At 41.8% G+C, this 27,202-nt stretch overlaps 1 protein-coding gene across 1 annotated transcript in view; it reads left to right on the forward strand.

Annotated features, from left to right (window-relative positions):
• TET2 (tet methylcytosine dioxygenase 2) overlaps positions 1 to 27,202 on the forward strand; it is a 74,068-nt gene that overhangs the window by 7,419 nt on the left and 39,447 nt on the right. The window lies entirely within an intron of this gene.

Here is a 27,202-nt window from a genome sequence, read left to right on the forward strand (position 1 = left end):
TGTGTTTGAAGTCATATACTTTGAAGTTAAACAATTTTTATACTTGCCAAAGGACACAACACTTTCAGGTCTTATGTAAGCAAAAAAGGACAAAAGAATGATTGCACATTTCCTCTTGTGTGCAAGTAGCATTACTGTCCTGCTCATGGTAAAATGAGGAAAATTAATTGTTACAGTAGTGCAGGAGCTGCTTCCCTTCCTCCAAAGTTACTAAAGTTCACAGAAGTGAGATATTTCCTTGAAGCTCAAAGTGCCTGTACAGCTTCATAAAGGAAATGCAATTTTTTTCCTGAAAGAGAACATATGAAGGCTGGAAAACACATTGGACTCACCACTCTCTGGGATTTGGAGGAGTGGCTGTGTGTCTGTATGTATTACAGACCTTAATGTATTTTCTTTCCAAATATCCAACTTTTTGTTCCCACTGCACTCCTTTGCTTGCTTATCTGATTTCAAGTTTGTCTACCCAAAATGTTCTGAATTATTACTGAAACTGCAACAGTAAAAGCCAAGAAAGTTGAGCAAGTGAAAAGGGTCAGAATTAACACTTCTATAACCAGTAGACATCTGGGGGAAAGAAAACCTATGCTAGTGAGTCCCCATTCTATGCAGTCAGTTTATGAGTGTACACACTGCATACCCTGAAGCAAGTGAAAATATTGACCAAATAGGGAAAAGTATTCTTGATATTTACAAACATAAACATTCAAAAACCAGAAAAATACAGTCTTTCAGTTCTCTGTGGTTTCTATGGTTCTCCCTGTAATGTCCAAATGAGTTTGGACCTGTACTTTTGTGCTTCTTTGTAATCCTTAAAGCAGAGAAGCAGTAGCTTTTGTGGGTGTGAAAAACGTAGCAGGAAAACTAAGAATTGAGCTGATTTATTTTCTTTCTCTCTATTGCTACTTGTAGTGCCTGGGAAGGGAGAGACCAGACAGGAAAAAAGATTTCTGTATATTTTTCCACCGTGCCTGTGTTGTGCAATTGAGACAAAGTTAGGTGTAGGAGGCTTTCTTTTTCCCCAGCACTGTCAGCTGACTTGTGATCCTGCAAACTGATGGCAGCCTTTGCCATTTGCACAAAGCCCTATTCATTTTCCTTGGGCTCACAGATCTGTAAGGGTCTGCCTATGCAAAGATACTTGCAGGAGTGAGGCACCTCATCAGTCACATACTTGCAGCAACTAAAAGAAAAAAAAGTCATTTTGGGGGTGTGTTTTTTTTGTTTGAGGGAGGAGGGAGAGGAAATGGAGGGACAGATTTAGAGGCAACTATAGAAGCAGCAAACTAAAAACTTTTCAAAGCAGTTTCAATCTAACTTTTTTTTTTCTCTAAAATATAAACTCTAGCTGATGGATTGGAAAGAGTGAGTCTTTATCTGAATAACTACTTTTTCTTGAAGCAACTGCTGGTAGCTGGTTGGAGATATTTTGCTGGACAAGCTGGACCATGAGTCTAATTCAAGATGGCAACTCCAGTGCTTCTAAATATAAGGGGAGTGGATGGAGTGAAATTAATTAATGCACATGAGGAGGCACCTCATCTCCCAGCCATGAAACAGAATCCCATTGTGCTTGGGGCTGTACAAACATATGCCATTTTTGTTTTGTTTTGCTATTTAATTTAGTAAATGAAACAGTGAAAAGGGGTCTGGCAGTGCACAAGGGGCCAGAGCATTAGTAATGTGTTTCTAATGCAAAGCAGAGGCAGGCAACTCCCTTCCAAAACTCTAAATATTTGCAGCAAACAAAGCAAAGCTGCTATTGCTACCTATTCTGTGTGTGTGTGTTGAGAGGAGTTCCTAAACAGCATTGCTGCAGGTTTTTTTTCCCTAGGGTGCTAATAATGAGTGGGCAAAATGTGCAAAGAGTAAGAGGAAGAGTACAAAATTAATAAGCAACAACCAAGAGCTAAAGCACACACAGATCATGCAGTGTGGTACAAACCCTGCTGAAGCCATTCATTTCACTGCCTTTTTTTTTTTTTTTTTCTTTCTTTTTAATCCTAAAAGACATACAGGAAAGCTGTGGTATAGCTGGGAACTGAACCCATATCTCCTAAGCCCCAGTGTTTTACCCATGATACACTCCTTCCTGCTCATTCAGAGGTTTACAGATAATTTTCTCTGCTTACTAAGATAACAGAAGTATCAATTTTAAGAAACAGAAACTAGACTCAGAAACAAGTAGTTTTTCACTTTTTTTTTCCCCCCAGTAGCATTTTCTGTTGACCAACTACATGTTCTTCTTTTGCTGCACAAGCCTTGGGACCTTTAAACCTGTAGTGCTCACCCAAAACTACCCAGCAAATTAAATACTGCTTTTTGTCTCTCAGGGAAGAGGATGCCTTTCTGCACATTGCTATGGCTGGACCATTGTTGAAACCCTCTGCTCCAAGTGAGAAAGGGTGCAGGAAAGGATGTTATCTCAGTTTTACTGGCACTGCAGATGTCTTCAAACAAATAAGCAAAATCTCACAATAAGCTAATTATAATTAAAAATGGTTTGTTGTGTCAGTTAATTGCAGTGTGTGAAACGGAGTTGTGTAATATCATTTCAATAAGTGGGTACTCCAATAACTCCCATTAACCATTAATACCCTTGATCCTTCTATTCATTCAGGCAAGATTTCCCACAGTCTGCAGACTGTTCCTGTACATCAGCTCCCAACTACCACTCCTGTTTTGATCTGTTTTATCAACTAGAGGGTTTGGGGGCTCACGAACCCCCATACTGACATCATACTTGGTAGCAGAGCTCAAAGGAAAGAAAAAACAAACAAACCAACCCAATTTTAATTTGTTGTCAGAAATCTCTCTGCAGGAGATGGGATGCACAGACCTGTGGAAGTGACACAACACAAGCAGCATTCATAGCTTTCTCTTCAACAGTCACTTATTATCTCTTAGACTTGAATTGGAGACAGCCAAGACTCTGCTATTTGGGAGTTCCTTTGCAGTGGGTACTCAATAGCTCAGCCTGCCTGGTTTAGTATGTAGTGCATTTAACTGAGGGTAACTTCAGCACATTCAGAGACTTGTGATACAATCCATGACAAAATGCATTTGGACATAAAATCCAATGGGCAATATAGCTCATGCAGCATCTCCAGATGCTGACAAAAGCAGTTGGCCATAAAGGACAGATGGATTTTCCCCTGCCATGATTAGAAAGCTGATTGTGCTGCAAACTACTTTGGAACAAGACCAAGTGGGAGACTCTTCCCCAGTTGCTCCTCTTGCCCAGCAGTCTGAAGGTTTGGGCAGCCCAGCCCCACATGGCTCATGTGCACATGGCTGTTCTGTTTACAAACACCCTCCCAGGCATCCCCGAGGCACTGCATTAAGAGGCAAGAGGGTGCCATGCTGCAGGGTTCAGCTCTCTTCACATGGCTTGAGAGCGCCCTGGGTTGTCACCTGCAGTCATGACTGAAGGCAGTGCTGTGATGGGCTGGCACAGGCTGCTAGTTCATCTGGGTTTGCTTGGTTTACATTTAAGCAATATTCATGCTAGGGGTTCAGAACAAGGTGGCTCATGGTGAGTTGAAAATAGACACTTCATTGCTTGATAGCGTAGTCGTGCAGGAGAGCAGTAGCTAGACCCACACAACAGTTGGAAGGGTACTTCTCTGTCTTTCCAGATACACTGCTAGGGAACTGGGTAGGATTTCAGAAAGCCTGTGGAAGGGAATGGACACCTTTTTATTATTTCCCACTAAAAACTGGGGACCGCTTTTTGCCCAGGTTTAAGAGATGGGTCTCAAGGAGACACAAGTAGCGTGTAGCAGCTGATTTTTGGAACCACAGTTGCATTATCTCTCTGAGAGGACTGCCTTGGTTTTGCTTTGTTTTAGTAGGCCATTGGCACACAGCAAGAGAGAGGTTTGAACAGCTGTGTGTTGTTGCATTAAGCAGCCTCCCATAGCTGAGACACAAAAAGACAAAGCATGCTTCTTTCCAGCCACTCAGCTAAAATGGTATTGACTTACTTTTTGCTGCCCTCCTCATGAGTTCAGAGTTCAAGGATTCATGTATCTACTGTACCTTGAGTTCAGATAACAAGATATAACTACACAGAGGGGAAACAAACAGAAAAGTCCATATTCTTGAAAGACAAGCATTTTTCTGTACGTGTTGCCCTGTTTTGTTTCGGGGTGTGCACTGTTTATTCTTCTCCTTTTGTTTTACGCTCCCTCCCGGTGCCCTCTCTCGCTTACCCTCTGCTGCGTGCACACCCTCTTTCAGCCGCCTTGCTGCTTGCCTGGCCCAGAAGTGCAGACTCAGCAGGGGCTGGTAACAGTTTAACTCTTTGTCCTATTCTCAGCTCTTCCAGCAAAGGTCAAAGCAAATGGGACTTACAGCTGCACTTGAAATAGAGCTGGCAGAGCCGGCACCGACAGAGACCACAGACTGTTCCCCCCCATTCCTGCATTGTTGTTTTTTTCTTGAAGGCTACAAAGTGCATGGCAAGGGTGAGGTGAAACTCTCCATGGGCTTTGGGCGGCTGTGTCTGCTAATTTCTCATTAAGAGGAAATGAAAGACTTGTGACTTTTGTTTGTACTGACTGTATCTAGCTTCATGCAACCTCTACCGATAAAAAACAGAAATAATTTAGGAGTTACTTCCTCAAATGCTTGAAACATGGTCTTAATTTCATCCATGCAAAGCCAGCAAGAAGCTATTACAGACACAAAGTCTTGGTTATCTGTCTTTGAAGTCGTTTTGGAAACTCTGGCAATGTGCCCTCATACAATTCTTTTTCCTAATAGCCATAGTTTTGCATTGTGTTGTGGGACCATGCTGGCTCCAATTTCAGTGACTTCGGGCAGAAATTTGTTTTGTTTTTCTTCAGAACAATTTAGCGCTGCCCTTTGCTCTCTGGATGCCATCAATATTAGCACAGATCCACATGTGCCATGTACAGGAAAAAGGTTCCCGTTTGCCCTTCAAACAACCCGCCACGGCATTTCACGGGATTGAGGGGTGTGCGCCAGCAAGAGACTTGGCGCTGGCTGGCTTAGCAACATCGATGCTGGCACCAAGGTTTACCTCTCTGCTTGGCGCTCCAGGTCATGCTGGTGTCTCGCCACGTGCTTACGCGCACATGGCAGCAGTGTTTACAAACATGACCCCAGAACTCTTACAGGCAGTTATGAAAGAGCCAACAAATGCCACATCCCATGCGCCAGGGTGACCTAGATCGCCAGTACTGGAAGCGAACAGTGAGGCGCTCGTACCAAACACAGGCTCTGAAGCACATCGGATGTTTGAGCTATTCGATTTTGCTCCCAAAGTGTTCTGTAATATCATTGCCACCATGAGAGAGTTTTCCACTGTAAACTAAAAATAGCTACTATTAACTAGCAGGAGCGGCGGGTGAGTGATTCAGCGACACGAGGATAGGAGTGACTTCTGCACCATAAGTCTGTTTCTGTGTTAACTGACTCAGAAAGTGCAAAGGGGGAAGGAACTGCAGAGCTGGCTTACTTTGTCGAAAGAAAACAACACCATGATCGTGCGGTTCCTGACCGACAGTTCCTTTTTCATTCCTTTATTAACACTTGCACTCAGGCCCTAGTGAACGCTTTGTAGTCAGGTTGTGACTATCCATTTAGGAAAAAGATGCCTGAGTAGTTTCAAAGGACACACCTTCATCTCCAAAATACAAATACCACTGCACAGCTGACTTGGCATTTTGACACGGGCCCTAAGAAAAAAAAGCATAGCTGGAACATCCCTTTAGCAAATTAGACACTGTATGCTCAAGTGTCGAGTGTCCACATTCTATCTTCATATATGGTTTTCACAAACCACTTTTGGACACAGTAGCTTTGTTAGCTTTGAAGTTCTTCGAAGAAGTTTGCATTTTCCTCCAAATTATTCTAAAGCAGTTTCCCCACGTAGAAGTTAGTAGTTTATTGTAAAATGGAAGTATGTGGTCATATTTTTTGACAGATTCTAATGCTAAGTTTTCTCAGAAATACATGTACATAAAGGAAAGACAAGCTTTCTTGAAAAAGCTGCTAAACTAGCAAGCATAACCTATGCTTGGTAATAAATCACTTCTAGTTTTTTACTTTTAGAATTAAATAATTTAATCCTAGCTTTGCAAAACCCTACTAACAGGTGAAGGATTTTTCTTTTGTCCACTCCTGAGTAGAAAGATTGACCTTTCAGAAGGAGGTGAGATGGTAGAAAGATGGTAGATCTATTTTTTATTAGTTACTATGATACATCTCAGTGTTTGTAAATAATGGAATTGCAAAGCCCTTAGGAGGAATGCACTAGGAGCTTCTCTGTGCCTCTTCTACAATGACATTCAATCACATTACTGAATGAAACTTTTGTAAGTATGAAGCTAGTCCATAGTGTTCACCTTTTCCATTCATACCCATGGCAGCTCTGTGGTAGAGTTGTCAAAGCTTCCACAGAGTCTTGTTAATTTTGTAAACAAAATAAAACAAACAAAGGCTGACATGTCCACTCTGGCTTAGTTGCCAACTCACTTCATGTGGCCAGATAGCTCTAATTTGAGCAGGTTAAGTGTTCTGCAGGTCAGCCCCTGACCAATCACTGTTTTTGTCCAGTCTTCTAGATGATTTTTAATGTTGCATTCAGAATGTGAGCAAATGTGCTCGTGTCAGTTATTGATGTTTTTTCATTGCTGAATGTTCATCACAGTGTTCATTACACTGTACATAATAGATCTAGAAATAAGAATGGAGGTACTGAAAATAGGTCACTGCTGTGTTCCCATTTCCTGCCTGAGGAAAGCAAATCCACCTTCCTGTGAAAATGTACCAGTATGGGCAGATCCAGAGAAAGGACAAGAGCCATACTGTAACATCTTCTCTAAATGTATATAGCTTTTTTTTCCTGGGTACTGGAATCTTCCTTCAGAAGCCCTGAAGTGTTTTTTAAAATATTCTGAATTAGAAGGTACTGAAGTTTACAAGGACTTAGTTCTTCTCTACTTACGATGTCTGTGAGCTTTTCCCAGTAACTTAACCATCTAAGATCTATGTGGACACACAATTCTGTCTGGTGCATCTTTGCCTAAGACAACCTTCTAATTATTACCATTTATGATATTTTCTTCTTTTATATGAAGAGTTTATTTTAGTCACCCAATGAAATGCTAGGAAAGAAATGCTGTGTATGATGAAGAGTATTTTATTCAGTGGTTTTAGTTGGGGGGCAGAATGGAAGTAAATAGTGTAAGATTACCATTGTATGCTACAGGGTGAATACCACCATTGTGTCAGTTTAGATGAGTATCTCAGAATAAATACAGACTCTGTCATGGGCTTGTCCTCTAGGTAAAGAAGTAATGGAAATCTTGTTAAGCAAGTTCAGCAAAAGGCACACCTAAAGTTTAATTATGTTTTCAGATGCATGGATGCAATCCTTACTGATGAGTTTTACCTAACTACCAGAGAAGGGGGTTGGGAGATAGGATTTTTCTTACACTTAGAACATATGCTGATCAATAGTCATGTCAATGCATAACCTGGGGAAAACAATTCCTTGGCATAACAAACAGCTGTTCCCAGCCATAACTTTGTCTGCCTTGTGTGTGTGAGAGAGAGAGAGTAAAAGATTATTCACCAATTTGTAACCTTCTGCCAATGCCCTTCTCCTCCCTCCCCCCTTCAGAAGCCCATCTACAAAAAAAGCAGGGGGGATGGAGATGAGATGAAATAGTGCTTGTGGTATTTACTTGAGGTATTTTTCACTGTTGTTCCTTGGAGCTGGGAATCTTGGATAGGATCTGAATTGTGCTACCAAAATTTACAGCACTGAAAGAGGCAGCAGGAGGATGCCCTGACCCATGAGGTAGAAGACAGGGACTACATTGTTCCTCTGTCTCTCTTACTCGTTGCTTTCTCAGCAGAACATGATTCCTTAACAGACCAACTGCTTATTCGTTTTGAGCACAGAGGAAATATACAGAACACCTGCTGGATAACACATTAAGCTATGTTAACAACTGTCCACAGCATTCAAAAGCAAGGTGGGAGCATGCAACAGGCATGCAGAATATCTGCTCAGTACAAGCCACAGGAAAAAATGCTTCACATCACTTCAAAACAAGTCCTGTTAATTCAAGAGTCACAAGAATTACAATGTGTGCAAACCAGAACAAGAACGATGAATAGAACAAGGAGTATCTTCCATTTTTACAGTAGGGGGGAATGTATGGGGGAAATGGCCACAGATGTTCTTAGGAAAGCAAAGAAAATCTCGCATTCTAGAGTAAGTTTGAAAAAACAAGTTAGCTGAGCCTGCCAGCAATGGCTCTTCTTCAGGTTCACAGTATTAAACCAGCTAGGTGATAATGCTGCTTCCCAGGTCTTTCAGTACTACAAGAAACACTCACGTGCTTTGCCCACAACCCGCCTTTGGCTGTGGCTGACCTCCAGAGCCACAAAATATGATTAAAGCCTCAATTCTAGAAGCCAAATTATACATGGGGGGGGGGGGGGGGATGACCAGTCTTTATTACGTAACAGGCAAACACCAGAAACTGCTCTTTCCTTAGATACACCAGGAACAGCAAACTCAGGCCTTCTCTTCTGCTTGTGCTCTACTATCCTGGCTGCTTTTTTTTTATTTTTCCTAATTATTTTACTTTGCTGTAGGTTCAGGAGTGTGAAAAGAAAGGGCATCTCACACATGGCAAATATCATGAAACTCTACGTTAAAGAATGTTATCCTCTGGTGTAGTTCTGATGTGGAAAACTGGGATCTGTTTAATTTTGGGGGGCAAAGAGTCGTCAGGGTCTTCCCTTTGTGAGCCACTTATGGCCTGTACAAATTTGCTTGCACCCTTGTCCAGGAATGGAGTTTTCCTGTACCAGTGCAGAGCACTGAAAAGTTGTTCCTAAAAGTTTTAAATAGCTATGGAAGAAACCATTTAATACATTTTCTTCTCCCACACCAGATAAATCCTGCCTGCAACTTTTAGTAAATACTTGGACAATCTGCTCCAGAAGACTTCTGCTAGTGGAGATTCTGTATTCTTTCAAATCTTCTTGTTTTGACCAATTTTTTTGGACAGGTATAGCATTGCAGCTGAGGCCTTGCCAAGGCTGAGAAGGAAGGTAACTTAACGTTTGACAAAGGCACACAAACAGAACTACAGCCTGTGAAAAATTGCCATTTTTCCTCAAAAAGATTGATATCAGCTCTTCAGCTCAATATTCACTGCAACTCCAGGAACTGCTGTTCCTCATTCGCTCTTTGTGCTCATGGTTGTCACTGCCTTTTGAGGCATTGCTCTTGGGTTACCAATACGAGAAACCTCAGGAGAACTGCAGAACAAAAAAGCTACTGTGTCAAAACAGAGAAGTTGGTGTCATCAAGGAGGAGGAAATGCATACTGGGGAAATTGTAAAATAAGGAATTACACATTTTTGAGAGGGTCTGGTGATCCACTAGACTGTGAATTTCTTGGCCAAGAACCATCTCTGTGTTATCTGGGCACACTGCTGCTATTCCATGCATAGTACACAGCTCTCTCCTACAGAAGAAGATCTGGACAATATCATTAATAGCTCAGTGCAGGCACTTGCTCAGTGTGGCAGTAAAGAGAAGTGGGAAAACCAGATGCAATACAGTACTTAGTGTTAGAAATATGTAAGGTTTTGTTAAGCTGCATTTGGTGGAGGTGGAAGCATGTTTTAGAAAATGCAAAATATGAGATTTTTCTTGAGTTACAGTGCCAAAGGTGTGTGGTTTTGCCACGACAAGACTTGAATTCTCCTCTAATTCCAGGGAACTGTTCAGATTCAATTTGCAAATTATGAATGTTCCCATGTATTCTGACCCCAAATACAGTAGCCTCAGAATGGGCAGCACAGAATGAAGGAGCAGGAAGTAGAGCACAGTGAAAATAAGGTTGGAGTGGTGAAGTAGATACAGTTCCTTAAAGGCAGAGAAGGGTTCTCAGGAGCTTACCTTTGGCTCTCTAGCACAGTTTGAAGAGAGAGAGTATTTGAAGAAGTACCAGCCAACATATTTCAAATTGCTAAAAGGGTGTGCTTATTCTAAGGACCTTGGTGACCTAACCTGTTGCTGATGCAGATAAGGAGCAGGTATTTCTTTGAATTAGGTCAATGTCTAGGCTCCTGCTGCTTGGGATACAATCTACTGGGGGCTTTGAGTCTTATGATTTTGTCTGTAAGCTGGAGGTTGCTGAATGCATTACTGAGTGTTCATACCTTTGTCTGAGGCATCTGCCCTTTAGCAGACTGTGACAAAATTGGACAGTTATTTGCTCAAGTGTGGCACTTGTCAGCTGCTGCTGGCTGTTTCTTCACATGCTCTCTCCTCTCAAGACTTTGCCACAGTATGTCTGAGAGTATTGCTGTGAAAACAGGGTCAGGAAAATCTGTTACTAGGAGGAACATATGCAAAGTGACCACCTACCCCTAGAAGCTATTGTATTCATTTGTTTGGTTTTGCAACATCAAGAAAATTGTAATTTATGCCCCCAGCAGCTAGTGTGGTCACTTACACAGTTCTTTCTAATGCAGTGGCATGAAATGGTAAATTATCTGAAAAGAGCAAACCAGTGTTGTTGTTTTTTAAATATTAGACTGAGGAACAGGGAAAAACCTCTCTCCTGTAGTTCTCTCCTTTTGTTTCTAGTTCTAATATTTAATAAATGTGATATTGTTTTATGTTAGTCCTGATGGTCTTGGAAGTTAATATTTAAAGCAGATGGCTACAGTGCTTTTATAAGATGGTTACTATAGAAACACAGCACTGTGAAAGGAATAGTTTCTGTAATGCATGGTCCCCTCACTAAACATTTTTAAAGACTTTTGATCTACATGTAGCAGCCTCAAAGAGGATAACCAAGAAATGGAACAGAAAGATAGCATGTCTGTGTGGAGTATTTACTTCAGCTGGGGTCCACTTCAACCTAGCTGGATAGCTAACATTTTTGTGGTGTGCTAAGGAGCTGCTTGAAACAACATGAAACATGAGAGGAGAGATAAGCAAAAATATTGATGGAGGAGGTGACTGTGGGTAGGAGACAGATCATTTCAGTTATCTTTTTTTGGAAGGTGAATTGGACTCAAACATCAATACAAGCAAATGTAAAAGCACAAAACACCCACAAACAGTTAGCTAATACACCCAAATATTTACTCTGCAATCCTCAGGCTTTTTGTTGCCTTCATCTTTGCATGTCTAACACTGCAGCCTAATGCATGGGGGAAGGACACATAATTTACTTTCAGGGATTTGGGTTTTTTATTACGGCTTCTAGTTTTCTTTATTCTGCCAAAAGTGTTGTAACCTGAAAGTACCTAAATTCTTCTGCATGTTCCACAGGATTTTACAGGCTATGACACAGACCTCAGAAATCCTTTTAAAATGTTAATTATATATATATGATTATGAGTTTGCACTAAATCAGGCTATTCAGGGGGGATAATGGCAGTCTTTTTGGAAGGGTGACTGGTTCTCTTGTGCAGAGCTGGGCAGGAAAGTGCTGCCTCATCTGCCTGTGTCTCTTCCTCCAGGGAATTGAGAAGTATTTTTCAGCAGCCACAGAGGACAAAGACATGGAGGTACTGGTTGTGGAACTGAAGAAGCTATGAAGCAAACAAGCTTTCAAAGCAACAGTAACCTGATTTAAAGATAGCACTTGTGAGAAATAGTCATCCTTTCATAAAACCTGGCCATCCTGCTGGAACTTGTGTCTTGTGGTATAGCTAGCAACAGTGATGTCCTGGACTAGGTTCAGAGGGAAGTGGAGACAGTCTGGGCATTTTCTTTACTCCATCTTTTCTCTGTTCCTTTCTGTTCTCCTCAGCTCAGCAGGTGTTTGTTCTTGCATGTTTTTGCTTCCCTTTGTAGTTTAAAGCACCTGAGCTGGGCAGGCCTGGTTGCAAGGTTTGCCTCTTTGACAAAGCTGAACATATCTTCATTTAAGTAAAAAGGAAGAAGGGGGGAAACACTGTGAGAAACACTCAGCTAATAGGATTTTCCTCTGCCCTGAGACTTACTTGTTTCATTAGTTCCTGTTTCTGTATGGTCATACCCGATTCCTCTGTGGGCTTTTTCTATGATTTAAAATTTTCAGAGGTGGAAAACCACATATGATCTAAAATGCCTCCCACCTTTCTGCTTTGTCACTATGGTCCTCACCATTATCATCCTCTACACAACAGACAAAGTACATTTTGCCTATTTTGCATTGTCCTTTAGTTTCTTTCCTTGGAAATATTCAAATATTATACCTCATCTGATTTGTGGGCTCACCCTGCCTCATTCCTGGTTGCCTTTTTTCCTTCTCACCCCTGTGAAGTATTACTGTGAGCAGCACTGCCCACAGCTTTGCAAATTTAGCAAGTCTAGAAGTCAGAGGTATTCCCTGCCCTGCTTTACATGTTGTCTGTTTTGCTTTAGGTGTATTTATAGCACAGAAGTAGGGCTACAGACAAATACTCTGAAATAAGTATCAAGCCCTTCAGTAATTCTTCAGTACAGCATTCAGAGTCCATGGGCAAAGCAGCTCGTCCTTAGACTGACTCCACATGCTCTTACATGTACACTAAACACACAGACACAGCACACAAAAACAGAGTATCTCTGTCTCTATTTTCATAACAGGAATATTTTTAGGCATGACATATTATGAATGAACTCTGCCCAGCTGCACTCAGGATGGATGGGGCAGGCTATTTTAGGTTATTACACAGCAGTACTCAAAAAAGAAAGCTTCGTAGCATGCACGTGAAAGCTTACCAGGGAAATCTGTCCCTGGGACACCATCAAAAGGAGGCCTAAGGAAACCAGTACCTCTGTGGTCTACATGATTTACCATTGAACCTACTCAGAGATCTCAGGAGGGCTTACTTGCTGCATGAACACCTGTTTCCAGCCCTAGCTGTTCCATGCAGGATTGTAGTCCCTGCACTGAAAAGCTTTTTTTCCCCCCTTTTCCCTTCATTAACTATAGACCTGAGCATGAGCACTTTTTGATGGTGATGATTAGCTAATCTCACAAATAATGTCATTGACATGTGGTTTTAACTGCACCCATGGAAGAAACTCAAAATATAGCCCTTTGGGAAGAAACAGGTAACAATGAGTGGAGTCAAAAACACTATATATCCCTGCAGTATGTAACAGAAGGAGGCCTCTAGCTTAGCTGAGGCCCGAAGACATTGCTGTGTACATCAATAGCACAGAAATATTTTTTCTGTGTAATCTGTTAATTATTTCTAAGTGCAAATACTTGGTAGATGTGCAAAACTCTGGGTGCCACCAAGTGACACAGTGTGAAGTCCTTGTGCCCCAGAACTTCAAATACTGCTTTTATGGTAGGATACAAGACTCAGAAGTGTAAGAGAGCTCTTTGTAGGAAGATAACAATGGAAAAAGAAACAAATCCAGGCTTAGCATGGCTGGCAGTAGAAACATTTTGCCACTTGTCTGAGGTTCACACAAGCAGAAAGAGCAAAAGTCTGGTGATCACAACCTCTGGGAGTAATGCTGTTGTGATTATCTCATAACACTATCTGCATTATTCCTAAAGGGCTGGAAATCTGTTACATTGAGGAAGTCATAATTAAATGTGATCACACTGCAGTCAGTAGAGCTATTTGTGGAATTAACTAATCACCGTTATAAGTAAGGGGCTCATAAGTCAGCCATTAGTTACTGTGGGAAACCTCTGTGGGTTAAACTGAAAGCTGTTGAGAAATGTTGGTATTTAAATGGCAGACACAGTAGCTCAAGAACAAGGGGAATAAGAAACTCTGCTTCTAACATTTCCTGGCATATGACAGTTTTGATAAGGGGATTACTCTAAACAAAATTCTCAGTCTCAAGTATGTTCATAGCTTTAATTAGACCAAGCATAGATGGAAATTCACAGTCTGCTTAACCTTCTATTTAAATCTCTCTGACATGTTCCCTTTGCACACCTGTTTGAAAGAAAGTGTGAGTGGAAAGAATAAATTTGTGGTGCTCTTTCAGGCTTTCACTGCACAAGATAGGTGGCTGGGTCTGGTAAGTTTTTTCCTAGTTGTTCAGACTAATTTTTCACTAGACAACTGGAGTCTGTATGTGGAGAATGCTTGTTAGTGGTTGCACAGGCAGCTTTAATTAAGGGGCTACAAGCTGTCTCATGAAATGCCATGACAATATGCAACTAATATATAATCCTGACAGAGTTCTGTGTGTAAGCTGTGCTTTCTGGAGTAAAAATCACTGTTCACTCTTCACTCATCTGCAATCACAGATTTGAATGTTACAAGCTAAGGGTGTTACACTCACAGGAGAAAAGTGTCACTACCAAGTTTTTAAAAGCCATTTCACCCTGATTTTGCAATACATTCTGTGTTTGCTGAAGGGGCTCTTCAGTTGAATTTGGAAAAAAACTATATCCAAGGAGGCTGAAGATCCTTACTTCAAAACAAAAACTCACCATTATGTGGTAAAACTAAAGGCCTGAAGTGGCAGCTGACAGATTGCAGCATTGCAAGGCTTACACAGCTGTACCCACTACACCTACCAACCCGACCAAGGAGACCACAACCCACGAGCTATATTCTGAACTGCAGGCACGGCATATGTGCTGACATTCTTTTTATACCTAAAGTTGGAAAAGATCTTCTCACAAGAAGATGTAACCACATGAGAAGAGTCTTAATTTGTTAACAACAACAACAAAAAAAATACACTCCTCAAACAGCCCCACTGCACCCCCATAAAATTAGTGCCCTTTGAATTTAATTCTAAACCCACTGAAGTGACTAAAACAAATCTGATTTCAGTGATCTCAAGATCATTAAGTTTGATTAAGCAAGTGCTGCCCAAGTGTAAGGATATGAAGAACTGCACTGACTTTTCATTAGAAAGCTCCCATTAAAAGTCTCATTTGATTTGTGTTTCTAATGAGCCCACCAACCTTCAGGATCAAAGCTTCCAGTGATTTATACGTTAGCAGCAAGCTTGCATGGATGCTGAGTATTCTTTTTTCCTCTGCCTGCTGCCTTCCCTTCTCCCCCTCCCTTATTTACTCTGTTCTGTTCCTATCAGTACGTGCTGCTGTACTGTACATTGTGCAGTTACATTACCATTTATCTGATGGAGTTGAAAGCCTAGATCTTTCTGTCTAACTTTTGTGAGCCAAGTTTTAAAAGCTTCTCCTTCTCCCCCTCCCAGATCCCTTCAGGGAAGAAGCAATATGAACAAGAATACACACAGATCTCTCAAGAATACAAATTATGTTCTGAACAGAAAGTTGGCTCATGCATGTCAATTACTTGTTGCAAAGAATAAAACATTCACCTATAGTTAACCTTTAGAGAGAATGGAAAAAATAAAGGTATTGCTTGCTATATGCTATTTACTAAAGTGGTAACTGGCAGGATGAACTGTAGAGGGAGGAAAAAAGATGCTATAGAGGATTCTGGGAGAGTAATTTTGAGCCAGTAGAGAGAAAAAGTCTCAGAGCAAAAGACAAAATTGATTTGTTGCCAGGGTGTTCAACAAGGGAAGAAGAGACATGCTCAGCAGTGGTGTTTAATTGTCCTTTTTATACTCACTGCACTCTCTGTAGTCAGGCAGAAAACCCACCCAGTCCTGAGTCAAGTGATGCAAATGCAGAAGAGTTTTGTCCTGCCTAATCCAATAGCACTGCTTAAGCTCGTTGCTTACGTGAGTTAATTAATATGTGATTTTGGTCACTTGGGGATGTGCTGTGGATGAGTTACTTCAGAAAAAGCTTGTTTCTGGAGCATCTACTAGTATGTGCCTTTCCAACATGTGTTTGCTGTTTAGTTGAAGAGGATCCTTCTCTGTGTATTAATGCAAGTAGCATTTTAGGCTTGCTTTTAAAATTTATTTATTGTGGATTTTTGCCCTCCATTGTGGGTTCTCAAAGCAGTAATATCTCCAGGAGAAGATTGCATTGGCCTGTAGTGGCACAATTGTAAATCTGCCACTTTCAGTAGGCAGGATTAGCATACTCCATGACTTACTCATGTAAAACATCTGGAAAAGAAAGAATTAAGCAGGCAGGGGAAATGGAAATTGCCTAGCCATTACTAAAAGCATCAGAGCTGTTGGACAAGATGATGAAGCATACTGCCAACAGAAATCAGATAAAAATTGCTTGTGAAGATGCATAAATGCAACTAGAGCACTTAAGTTTGAAACTTTTTGCCCAATGTTCATGAGAAACTTGACCTGACTGATTTCTCCTCTTTTTGAACCCATGCTGCTCCACAGTGCCATGGATAATAGACTCACAGCCTTCACACTGATGTGCTGTAGAGCTCTTCATCCATGGTGAGACTCAAAACATCCACTACAGTTTGGTGGATTAAATAAATCTCTTAGGACACACCATCAGCTACAAATGAATAGTGATTTGTAACCTTTTTCTTCTTTCTTTTTTTTTAAGAATAGAATTATTATTTGCTTGGGATCTGCCTGATGTCTGTGTACTGGTATAAAGTCTGCCTTAGTAACAGAAGCCAAAGACTTCTCTTTTCACAGCCCAGACCCAAGTGACAAGTTAACATGTGAGGTTGTTTAGCAGTTTAGATTGTGACCTGATGGTGTGTGCCTCAAAAGGCACGAGGAGAAGTTCAGTCCCACACTTGCTCCAGACACTCACATTCCTGAGAGAGAGCGACTGGTGCATGTGGGTAATATTACCCATGGTGACAATCAGGTGATGGGGATGTGGCTCGGATTGCTCAGGTCTTTATGTTACTCTTGACTTCTGGTCACCTTCTGGAGGTGAAATCAGAGCTATTTGTGCAACTGGGATACAAAGGGTGCAGTAACTGCAATAAATAATTCCTGGTTTGTTTGGAATGGAAGGTGTTAAATAAGGGCATTTCCTTCTTCAGGAAATGGGTACTTGCAATAGACCTATTTTTAGTTACTCTGTGCTCCAGGAGTTGATACATAGAGCTCTGACCTGCCTGCTGATAACACATTACCTCATTTGCAGCTCTACTGTTGACGTGCGCTCCGCTATGTCCTTGCTTGAACCTGGCAGGCACTGTGTGGTACAGCAGTCATGGCATTGTCTGAAGGATTAAACTGCAGCAATGAGGTTGCTGTTCAGATTGACACAGAAACCCCAAACAAACTCTAGGCAGCAATGTCTCATAGCAGTGAAGCATGAGGGAACAGGCTCACATCTACATCGTACCAAAAATACATGAAATTGTGCCGTTTTACAGCAGCACAGCTGGCACAGTCTAATTGTGCTAGTGCCATTGCTCAGACCTTAAGCCAAAACTCAACCAGTAGGGCTGTGCTGAAATCTGTGGAGCTATCCCAATCTACAGCAGCTCGACATCTGCCCTTGTCTCTCCATTTCTTACAAAATTACCAGATTATTCTTGGTCAAGGCAAACAGGGCATCTTCAGCAAGTGTTCAGCCTCCTTAGAAAGCTGGTCACGAATGGCAATGACTACCCAAGAGTCCTTTCCTCCTCTCTGCCAGACTTTCACTACTGCCAGCACAGCGCCACATCCATCTGGACAGCCAGACGAGTCACTCCCTTTGGAGGCAGCCCGGTTGCCTTTCCATGAATTGGCGCGGGGCTGGCGTGGCGGCGTGCCGATCGGCTGGAAGCCTTCCGCTGGGAGTACGCACGTCACCTCTGTGGCACGCTCGACATCCCTTGGCCCAAAGCCCACAGCCTGCAATCCCGAGTCAATGCTCAGTCTAGGTTTGTCACCCAGCTGACAGTGTAGTGACCTTACTCTATGACACAGATTCGGTTCCATGGGTCACAGGAAAGATATCGCATAAGCCATCTGATCATTTTGAAGGGGACTTTCATAGCAGCTATTATGATCTAGCTAGATGGGTGAATTCATCCTCATATATTTTTGCCTGTGTAGTCCCTCAAGACCTTTCTGTCATCATGCCCATCACTGTTACCATTTGGTCACATCATGCTGGCTCTAGAAGTAGGTAAGAGCAACAATCATCATTCACAGAAAGCCAAACCTCACAATTTCATTAGTGGTTTGGCTTTAAAAGTGAAAAACCAGACAGTCTTACTTCTATATCATCTCCTTTTTTGGCGATATAAACTTTGTTTCACCTCTTGCTTGCTCTGTTCACTTTCTACAAGCTGAAAAGCATCACTGCCTTCTTTCAAAACTTGCTTTCATAAGCTTTTTCTTCCACTGTGTCCAGAACCCTTTTTTTCATATCAAGCCTTCTCCATTGCAGATTTTCACTCACCTCTTCTTGCCCTCCTTTAAGATTTTTCCTTTTTTCTCACTGCTTTTTTGTCCCAAAAAAGGGCAGACATCTGATTTCTCCCATCTAACTGAGGTCTGTATCTGGATCTGGATACATAACAGCACTCTTCTTATTTAATTCATTGGAGCCTGCTTTCTCCCCAAGCACCTACACATTTTCTGCTTACCCTCACATCCTTCAAACCTTTCTCTTCAGTTCTTGCCACCAATCTTTGCAACTATCTTCAACTGTTTCCAAAGCAGTTCCTTTCCTGAATTAAAATAGGAAGGGGCTACTTCTAACGTGCTCCTAGGTTCCAGTCCCTTTTGATTCTGAGGCTCTTCAGACTTTCATGTATGTGTCAATTTAACGTGTGAAATTGTTCTCTGGGAAAGCTTGTTGACTGGCGCCAAATTCCTGCCCTGCAGATGCATGACTTAACATGCATTAAAAAATCCAGAATTTCTCTAAACTGCACCACATCTCTACCCTGCCCCTTTCTGAAGCACTGCTCTGGGTGCACTGTCAAACACTTATGATTTGTTTTTCTCAAGACATCAGTTACCAAGTTTCTTTTCCTCAGAAGACAAGACAGCTAAGTACTGTCCTCTAACAAGTCCCAAATTACAGGAAGTCTATTGCTTGAAAAGGGCTTGCTTGGTTTTACTCCTTACCTTCTCACCTCTCTGTGAACCCAAACATTTCAGCTGCCTCCAGAGGAGCTTCTCATGTAATCCCCAATGACCTTGCAGGGTCCAGGAGTCAGTTTAGACAGGCATGTTTAAAAATCACCCTTCTTTGTGGTCTCCTCTCTAATTCCATTTTTTACAGGTAGTGTTCCCTGGTGTCCTGTGTCTAAGGTGGTATGTCTGACAGCTTACTTCTTTTCTATTTGAACATATTTCCCTTACCCATTAATACCAGTGACTGTTCTGCTGACTACTACAAGTTACTGCCATCATACATCCCTTTTGTGACTAGAAAGATAGATAATAAATTAGTTTCCCAGCAAAATGAATAATATGGGATGATACCATGTATATGTGACTGGCCACCCCCTGCAAAGAGTCTGAGTCAACTGGCCGCTTTCAACCATGTGTAATAAGGTCTAGTGCTCCAACTGCTGTGAAGATTGGAAGCTTGGTAGAGGTGAAAAACCCCATACGCATCCCAAGTGAGGGAACAAGGAATGTGTAACTTCATTAAATGCCAGAGAGCCCTTACACATGTTCCAGCCACAGGAAAAGCTTCTGCTGAAATTCACAGGTGCCCAAGAAAAGCAAACCCATGGAACTCTCAGGTTTCCTGAGGCTTGATGCTCCCAGAACTACCTGCTTGGAAAGCATACATGGGTCCCAAATCAGGAATAGTTCCCACTCCGGTCAGAATCATGTAGCATTTGCATTTCAGCTCAGGAGTTAAAGTATTGTGTTCTTAAACCTCAAAATGCAAGTAACAGTACCGAAACCCCTTGTGTGATTGCGTGGCCTGGAAAGACATTTCTGAGGTTAAGGTTCAGGTCATAAGAGCTCTCTAAGTAATTCAGGATAATGACAGGTATGTACCAGTTGTAGAAGGACCATCTGCCCCTTGGAGTTATTGATCTACTGACTCTCATGGCATAGCACTTCTGCTTCTCTAGCAATTTTTAGTATAATTGCTCACTGCAGAATAATAGGGAGAGCGTTACAGTAAAGGTAATTATTCAGTAGAAACCACAAGACAAACTGGGAGATTTTGAGGAAGTCTCAGACTATGAGGTATTCATACAGAAATAACTACCATGCAAGGCAAGAAAAAAAAAATTGTAGGTAGTGCTAAAGTGATTTAGAAGGACCTGTGCAAGGCTAGAGGGGGGAAGGGAAGCACGTGGCTGAAAACACGTGGGAATATTCTGGCTTGCACACAGCATCATGCTCTCTAATACAGTTACTCACAAGTCTATATATAGCTCTGTGTGTCCCAAAGATTACCAAGGTATCCTGTGCAGTTTATAGAAATGAAAACCCCACGTGGAAAGATCACTCCTTTCACTCCTTGCCTTCGCCTCAGTCAGGACAATTATGTAATTAACTGTTTCAGAGGAAGACAGATTTTGGTGCCTGTAAATCAAGCGACTTTAGGTCTTTCTGTGCTGAGGGTTTGGTGCTAACATAAGGGGAAGGTGGTTTAACATACGGAAACATGAGTCCTGCTTCCTGCAGTGTTTGTCCTTCCTAACTGAGTTAATTTGCCTCCTTAGGAAGTGAGGTCCAGTAACACAGCTCGAGGTGGAATTGCTACTGCCCTTGTCTTGCTTTGCGTAACAATTTTACATCAGATTCAGAAGGCCATTTCTGGCAACTGCAACTGGCAACCAGGATCTCATGTAGGTCAGTTGCAGTTCCACAAACTACATAGAGGACTGATAATCGAGTGCCAGAAGCAGGCATTTTGGTGGGCTGGCTACCAAAGCACCATCCGTACATAGCAGAGCTCAGGTACCTTGTGGGAAAGTTGTGTTTGCAGGCATCTCATCTGTGTGTGCTGTGGTCACCAAACCTGTGTACCTGACTTCTGGCAAAACAGGCCCTAAGGACCACCTCTCCAGAGATGTTTTAATGTCTAGAGTCAGATAGGTACTTCTGTAATTCCCATGAAGCTTCTGATTACATTAACTAATAAAATGATCTTGTAAATCCCTGTGAGGTGCCCATCTGCAGGTCTCTGTACACAAACACTCTGGCCCATCTTTTGCGCCTTCCTTCAGTCTTGTATTGAAGTTTTGCTAAGGTTTGCCCAAGGGTTGCTGGGAAGCACAACACCCACTGCCCACCTGCCCTGTGGCCCACTGTTGTCCCCTCCCTGTCTGAGCAGGAGTAAACACAGCTTCCCTTCTGTATCCCTGTGTGCTGTGGGTGCTGGACCAGCAGGCTGGCTGCATGTGGAGCTGAGACCTGCTTCCTCAGCATGTTCCTATCAGGCAGCTGGCTCACACCCAGCGAAAGAGGCTGCCTCCAAAGCACATGGATGTGCATACAGCTTTTTCTAGTACAGCAATTGTGTTCCTTTCCAAGCCTAGAGATTAAGGTCCTCGCAAGAAGTCAACTCCTTTCTCCCTTGAAGATTTGCCCACTCTGCCTACAGTAAAACTTCTGTGTGCTTGAAAGTTTCACTGCAGTTATTCCCAAGTGTAGACAATAATGAACATGCACACACACACATATGCAGTGGAGTAACAGTGAAAACAGTTCCCGAGTGCTTGATGTACACTCAGAGCTCATGTTAGTCACACACCTCAGCTAGGTAAAAGTCCAGCTTATTGCTTCATTATCTCTGATCAATGTGGAGATCATTCTGTTGGCTGCTTTGCAGCAGTCACCTCACCATTGAGCTCTTCATTTACTGGTTTTCCCTATTACACAACCCAGTTAGCTATTTTTCCTGAATTAAACTACTCCCATTCCTTGCATGTTTCTGTGATTACAACATGATTATCTATGATGTAATTAAGAGCTCTGCCCATTTGGCATCATGTGTGCATTCTGGAGTAATGCAGCACTCTGCACTTCTACTTGTGCTTTCTGGTTTCCAAGCAAGGCTGTGGGAGGACAGACACTCAGCTGAGCAGCAGAGCCCGCAGGTTTTCCTTACTAAGACCCTAACATTCCTGCCTTCACAGAAAATCCTTTTTTCTCATACTGAATATCCCAAGTGCTTTTGGTACAACAGAAGCAGAACTCTTACAGGGAAGTGTATTTACTGCTTTTGCACTGTAATTAAAAGTTGCCTGGAACAGCCCACCTTTTTCCCCATTCACCTCTCTCTTGCATGACTTCCTTCTGGTTTGTACCTTCCCTGCAAAGCAGGCATCCATCAGGGTGTGGGGGGAAAAAAGAGACAACCACCCATGTCATTTTTATCAGGAAAAGCTGTTCCCGAAGTGCTCTTCCTTAGTGTGTTGGTTATTGTTGTCCATAAAATAATGAAAGGAAAAACATGCCTATGTTAACTTGTCGAGGGAAGGAAGCAGGGCAAGAGGCTTGTTTTTAATTAGTCATTTTGTGAACATTTGTGCAAGGACAAAGTCTGCTGCCAAACAGCATCTCAATTAGCATGTCCCTGTGGGCAGACCTTGCTTGGGCTGATCTGTGGCTTACAAAGGTGGCAAAGGGAGAAGACGCAGAAGGGATTTCTTCACTTCTATTTTTTCCTCCCTGCTCCTTTTTGTGTTGCTAGGAGAGTTGCAGACTGGTACAGTGGGTGGTGTTTAATGGGGAGCAGCAACCCAGTTCAATAAACCTGGCTGGGCCTCTGTGGGATTGGAGCAGGGCAGCACAAAAGAGCAGGTTGGGACTCCACCAGCCATGGTGTGTTTCTGGTATGTCGTTAGAGAACAGAAATGAAACATGAAGCACTAAGACAAGAAAGGATCTGAGAAAGTACAAGGACAGTGAGCAAAGACAGGCAAATCCAGCCAGTTTTTGTCTCTGGTTGGTATTTCTTTGCAAAGACCACTGCATTTGTCCAGTTCTCCAAACTTGGAGGGAATACTGGGAGAGAGAGAGAAGAATTGAAGGAAAGGAATATTTCTTCTTCACAAGATGATGAGATTTCTGCTCAGGAGATGGGGGTGGCAGTGAAGAGATTAAAATGATGATTCAATCAGGAGACTCAGAAATCTGCCTGGTGATAACTTTTTTTTTTTTTTAAGACTCAGGCTCTGTGGCATAGTTACAAAGGAGGAATCTTAATTAAAATTAGCAGGCAGATGAAGCGTTTGAACAGGCATCTTTCAAATCTTTTCCTTTTCAGCTCGCAGTAAACCCTTTTCACCTTTTCTCACAACAGCTTAAGTTTGCTTCAACAGTTTTTCTTGTTCTTTTTCTTTCCATCACAAAAAAAAAAATCCCCTTTAAATTATACTCTCTCTAGAACATGATGCAAATAACTTGCATTTCTATGATTCTTTTCAGCCAGGAACACTTAAGAGGCAGTTCTGTTTCTTGTCAGCTAGCAAGTTACTCTGTTTATCACTGCCTATCCCCCATTACAGCTTGTGAAACAGGCACAGAAATGAACTTAGGGTCTGCACCACGATTAGCTTTTGCTGAGCGTCCATAACAGAAGTTACATGTGGTTTATTTGCAACTTTATCAGATCAGAACAGAAATGTTGTTCAGCTCTGGCTCCAGCTGCTTCTGTTTCTGACACCTGTTGACAGTTAGGGATAAGATTTCCTGCACTAGGAAAGGCAAGCAAAATCTCAAATTGTGCAGGCCATAAAGCTAAAATAGGCTGTTAAGCATTCAAATATGTATATATATTGAAAGAAAAATAATTCAAGATTCTAATGTCAGTGGCAAAAACCATTTCATACTACATGAATTCAGATAGAAGCATTATAAATGAGGGTAATCAACAATTTAATTTGCTCTGTTTCACTACCTATTAATCATGCAGGAGAGCAGGCAAAGTTCCACTCCCTGCTTTCACCAGAAAAAAGAAATAGGTTTGAGTTTTCTTATTTACAGTGTCACTTCCTTAAAGCAAATTAGAATCATAGAACATCCAGCCTGGCCTTAAAAACCTCCAGGGATGGGGCTTCTACCACCTCCCTGGGCAACCTAAATTGTCCTAACACAGCAGATAGCAAAGGCAGCGCATGCTGTTGAGTAAAGGACAACATCTAAAGGACAGAGTGACAAAATTAATTTTCTGATTATCATCATATGGATAAACAGAACACAAAGCCAGGTAATGTGGCTTTAAGTTTATTACATTCCTGGATTTTGGAACAGCTTGCTGTGCATGTACTTTGCCAGGCAGAGCAAGCCAGCTTGCCACATTTCTTGCTAGGGTTTGGAATTAAAATGTAGATTCAAAGCAGATGGGGATGTTTCTGCAGCAGCTGAATAGAAATACACAGAAACTGAGAAAACTCCCTTCCTCCTCCCCTCCCCCTCCCCAACAAAGTCAGCTATCATCTCATTCTGACAAAGGCCTATTCTTCTGCAGACCACATAAAATTATCTCTCTGGTGAAGATCTGAATTTACGCACTATCAGGACTTTTTGTGAAGTGCTGGCAAGCTCCTCAGCCAGCAGCAGTCGTGTTGCTTGCAATGCTGCTGTTAAGAAAGGAGTAGGGTAACCTCTGTTCAGGAACCTCTGGAGCACTTGTTTTACATACAAAGAGAGGGGAAGACAAAACAACAAGAACCTAAATCAGTGAAACAGAAAATTATTTCTGAGGCCAGTACCTCACTGGCATTCAATCTAACCTGTTTTGTGTTGGAGCAGCACAACAAAGCTGTCCTACTAGATTAAAGGTTAGTAAGTACAGACAGCTGGTCTCCCCCTGGATCTCTCCCCCACACTGACCTGGCACAGGGAATCCCTCCCCTGCTTTATCCTTAGATAAACTCCCATCATCCCTGAAACTGGAATAACTGTGCCATCTCACAGTCACATCACTTCTGCATCTGTCAAGCTTCATTGTGAGCCACCTTTGTTTTCGGCAGGGAGTTTCAAGTCATTACCTGCTTAAGGCAGGATTTATTCAATGCATTATTGACTCTCAGGGTTTCTTAAACAAGGCCCAGGAAGATTTCCTGTATTTGCATTTTTCTTTTCTTCTCTCTTAAATAAACATTTCATCAGATGATGATAAAAAACCCCACTTCATCCCATCCTTCCTTTCTCTCAAAACCCCAAATCTGGTTGCTGATCTCTGCCATTCCACCCTTGGTAGGTGTTTTTTCCTTCTACAAACTTTGGATCCCCCCCTGCTGCTCTCCCTAACTATTTTTCTTGCAGTCTTTTCAGTGTAATTGATCTCAGCAATGATACTGTGTATTTTCTCCTTCCCCTGGGCAAAATGTCTACCCAAGCAGTTTCTGTTTTTTCCCTCCCTCCATAAATAGTAACTCACCTTTTAGGAAAACACAACTGCCTCCCCCTGTGAAACTGTCCTTATCTCTTCCATGCATAGCAAGAACAAGAATTTCTACTTCTTGAGAAAACACCCATGAGCTCAAGGAGAGAAAAGGTCAACTGTGACAAAGTGTGCATTTCTGTAACTCCTTTTTCTCCTAATCCAGAAAGATTCCTATTTTATATCTGAACTATACAGCTAGAGTTCACATTTGCAAAGCCAATAATCTTGCTACACCACTTGTATTGCCTGCTACAAAATGAAGATCCTGCTTTTCATTATGAGCAAGGTTTGTTTTTCTGCTAAAACGACATTTAAAGTTAAGAAATAATCTCTTTTCCTCGCCCCTAAAGATAGCTAAGGAAAACCTTAGCTCTGTTTTAAAACTGAGAAGAATAAGAGGAAAAGTAATCCAGAACTTTTTCTGTAGGACAAAAAGGCATGAGGTTTGCTCAAATTCTCTTCCTTCCTCAGCAGCTCTCAACTATAAATAATGTTGAAATGAAGACAATAAAAACAACCAACTGTAAGGACTGTGGAACTGAAGAAAGGAAGAGATTTATGTCCGTCCATTACTCATTCAGTTTCTCACTGTAAAGCATTCTGCAGTTTTAAAGTCAGTAAAGATTTTTAAGGGAAGAAGCACAATTTCTAGTTGATCACCTATGGTGACTTAAGTTTTGTGTCATGACCAAAAGATAACAAGTGAGAGAACTGTATTAATCTTCCCAGCAGATGACCAGCATAACTTTTTCAAATGCAATTTCTAACTATGACACTGAAAGCTGATGATCTTTGCTCTTTGCAGGTATCGAGTACTTAGTAGCATCCCTCTTAATTTTTTCATTCAGACATTACAAATCATTTTTTTCCCTTTGAGAAGTTAAGAAATACAGAAACTAGACTGTCTTTGTTGTTGTTTTAAAACAAAAGGCTCACAGAAGAGTTTCCCTTCAAGCCAAAATGACAAAGAATGGAAATAAACATTGTCAAGTAATGAAAAGCTCAGTATTACTGAAGGAGAGCAGTGGAGGAGTTCCTGTGGCACAGTCAATATAAAAAATACCACCGCTGCCTACTTTTGTTGTAAATGAAGTGGCACCTCTCAGTTACTAGAGTCTCCAATGTTTCTATGTAAAATCTAGTCTAGTTAATGCCAGCTTTCCTGCCCATTGCAGCAGATGCAGAAGTTTATGGTCCTCTTCTCCACCTATAGTACATGTAGACAAAAGTGTACATACAGTAACAAATCATTTTGCACTTAAGCAGTTGCACCTAAAACTAAATCTAAATGATGGTACGGCCACAGGTGAGTACAAAAGTTAACAACAGATGCTGTGGCTGCTCCTATTTTCAGTTGGCTTATTGAAAACCTGCTAAATCTAAAGTCACCAAGTTCATTTAAAACTGTTTCATTTGCAGTACCTATGAACAGGTCATCCCTAAACTTCTGGGTCAGAAAAAAAACCCCAAAACTATATGCTGTACTATGTTCTCTGCACTTTGCCATGCCAAGCTGTAGACACTGCATGGCCTGTGGTCCCTGTTTTGCACACACATCAGCTGTGATTTGAACAGGCAGATACACAGCCTCCCACTTCTCATGTTAGCTTCTAAATCTCCTAAGTATTTGAAGAACCAGATACATCACCTGCCAGGTGCCCGAAGAGGAGCCAAGGGTGGGAATAGCATTTTGCAGGCTGCGTTCCCCTGGGATGGAAAATGTGCTGGAGTTTCCCAGCTGAGTCAGTCAGGGATGTGGTAGCTGTCTGGGTACCCTGAGTCCTTCAGGGAGAGTTACTGTTCAGTGTGACATGTGCATGAGTTACTGTCCTCGTGTTGTCACATGTGAAATGAAAATTTTCTCTTAAAAATAATGGTGGCAGTACTTGCCTTAATTAATCTGCCTCTGTATACTATACCAGAAAGAGGTAACAGCCTCTTACAGTACTCAAAGTGCTTACAAAGTGTGTTTCCTAGATGTTATACATTGTTACCTATTGATTACTGTAATTGCCTGTGAACCTGTATCTGTGGTTCTG

The sequence above is a fragment of the Melanerpes formicivorus genome, unplaced genomic scaffold (genome assembly GCF_026170545.1).
Source record: "Melanerpes formicivorus ecotype bairdi unplaced genomic scaffold, bMelFor1.0.p_v2 SCAF_4, whole genome shotgun sequence".
Taxonomy (NCBI): Eukaryota; Metazoa; Chordata; class Aves; order Piciformes; family Picidae; genus Melanerpes; species Melanerpes formicivorus.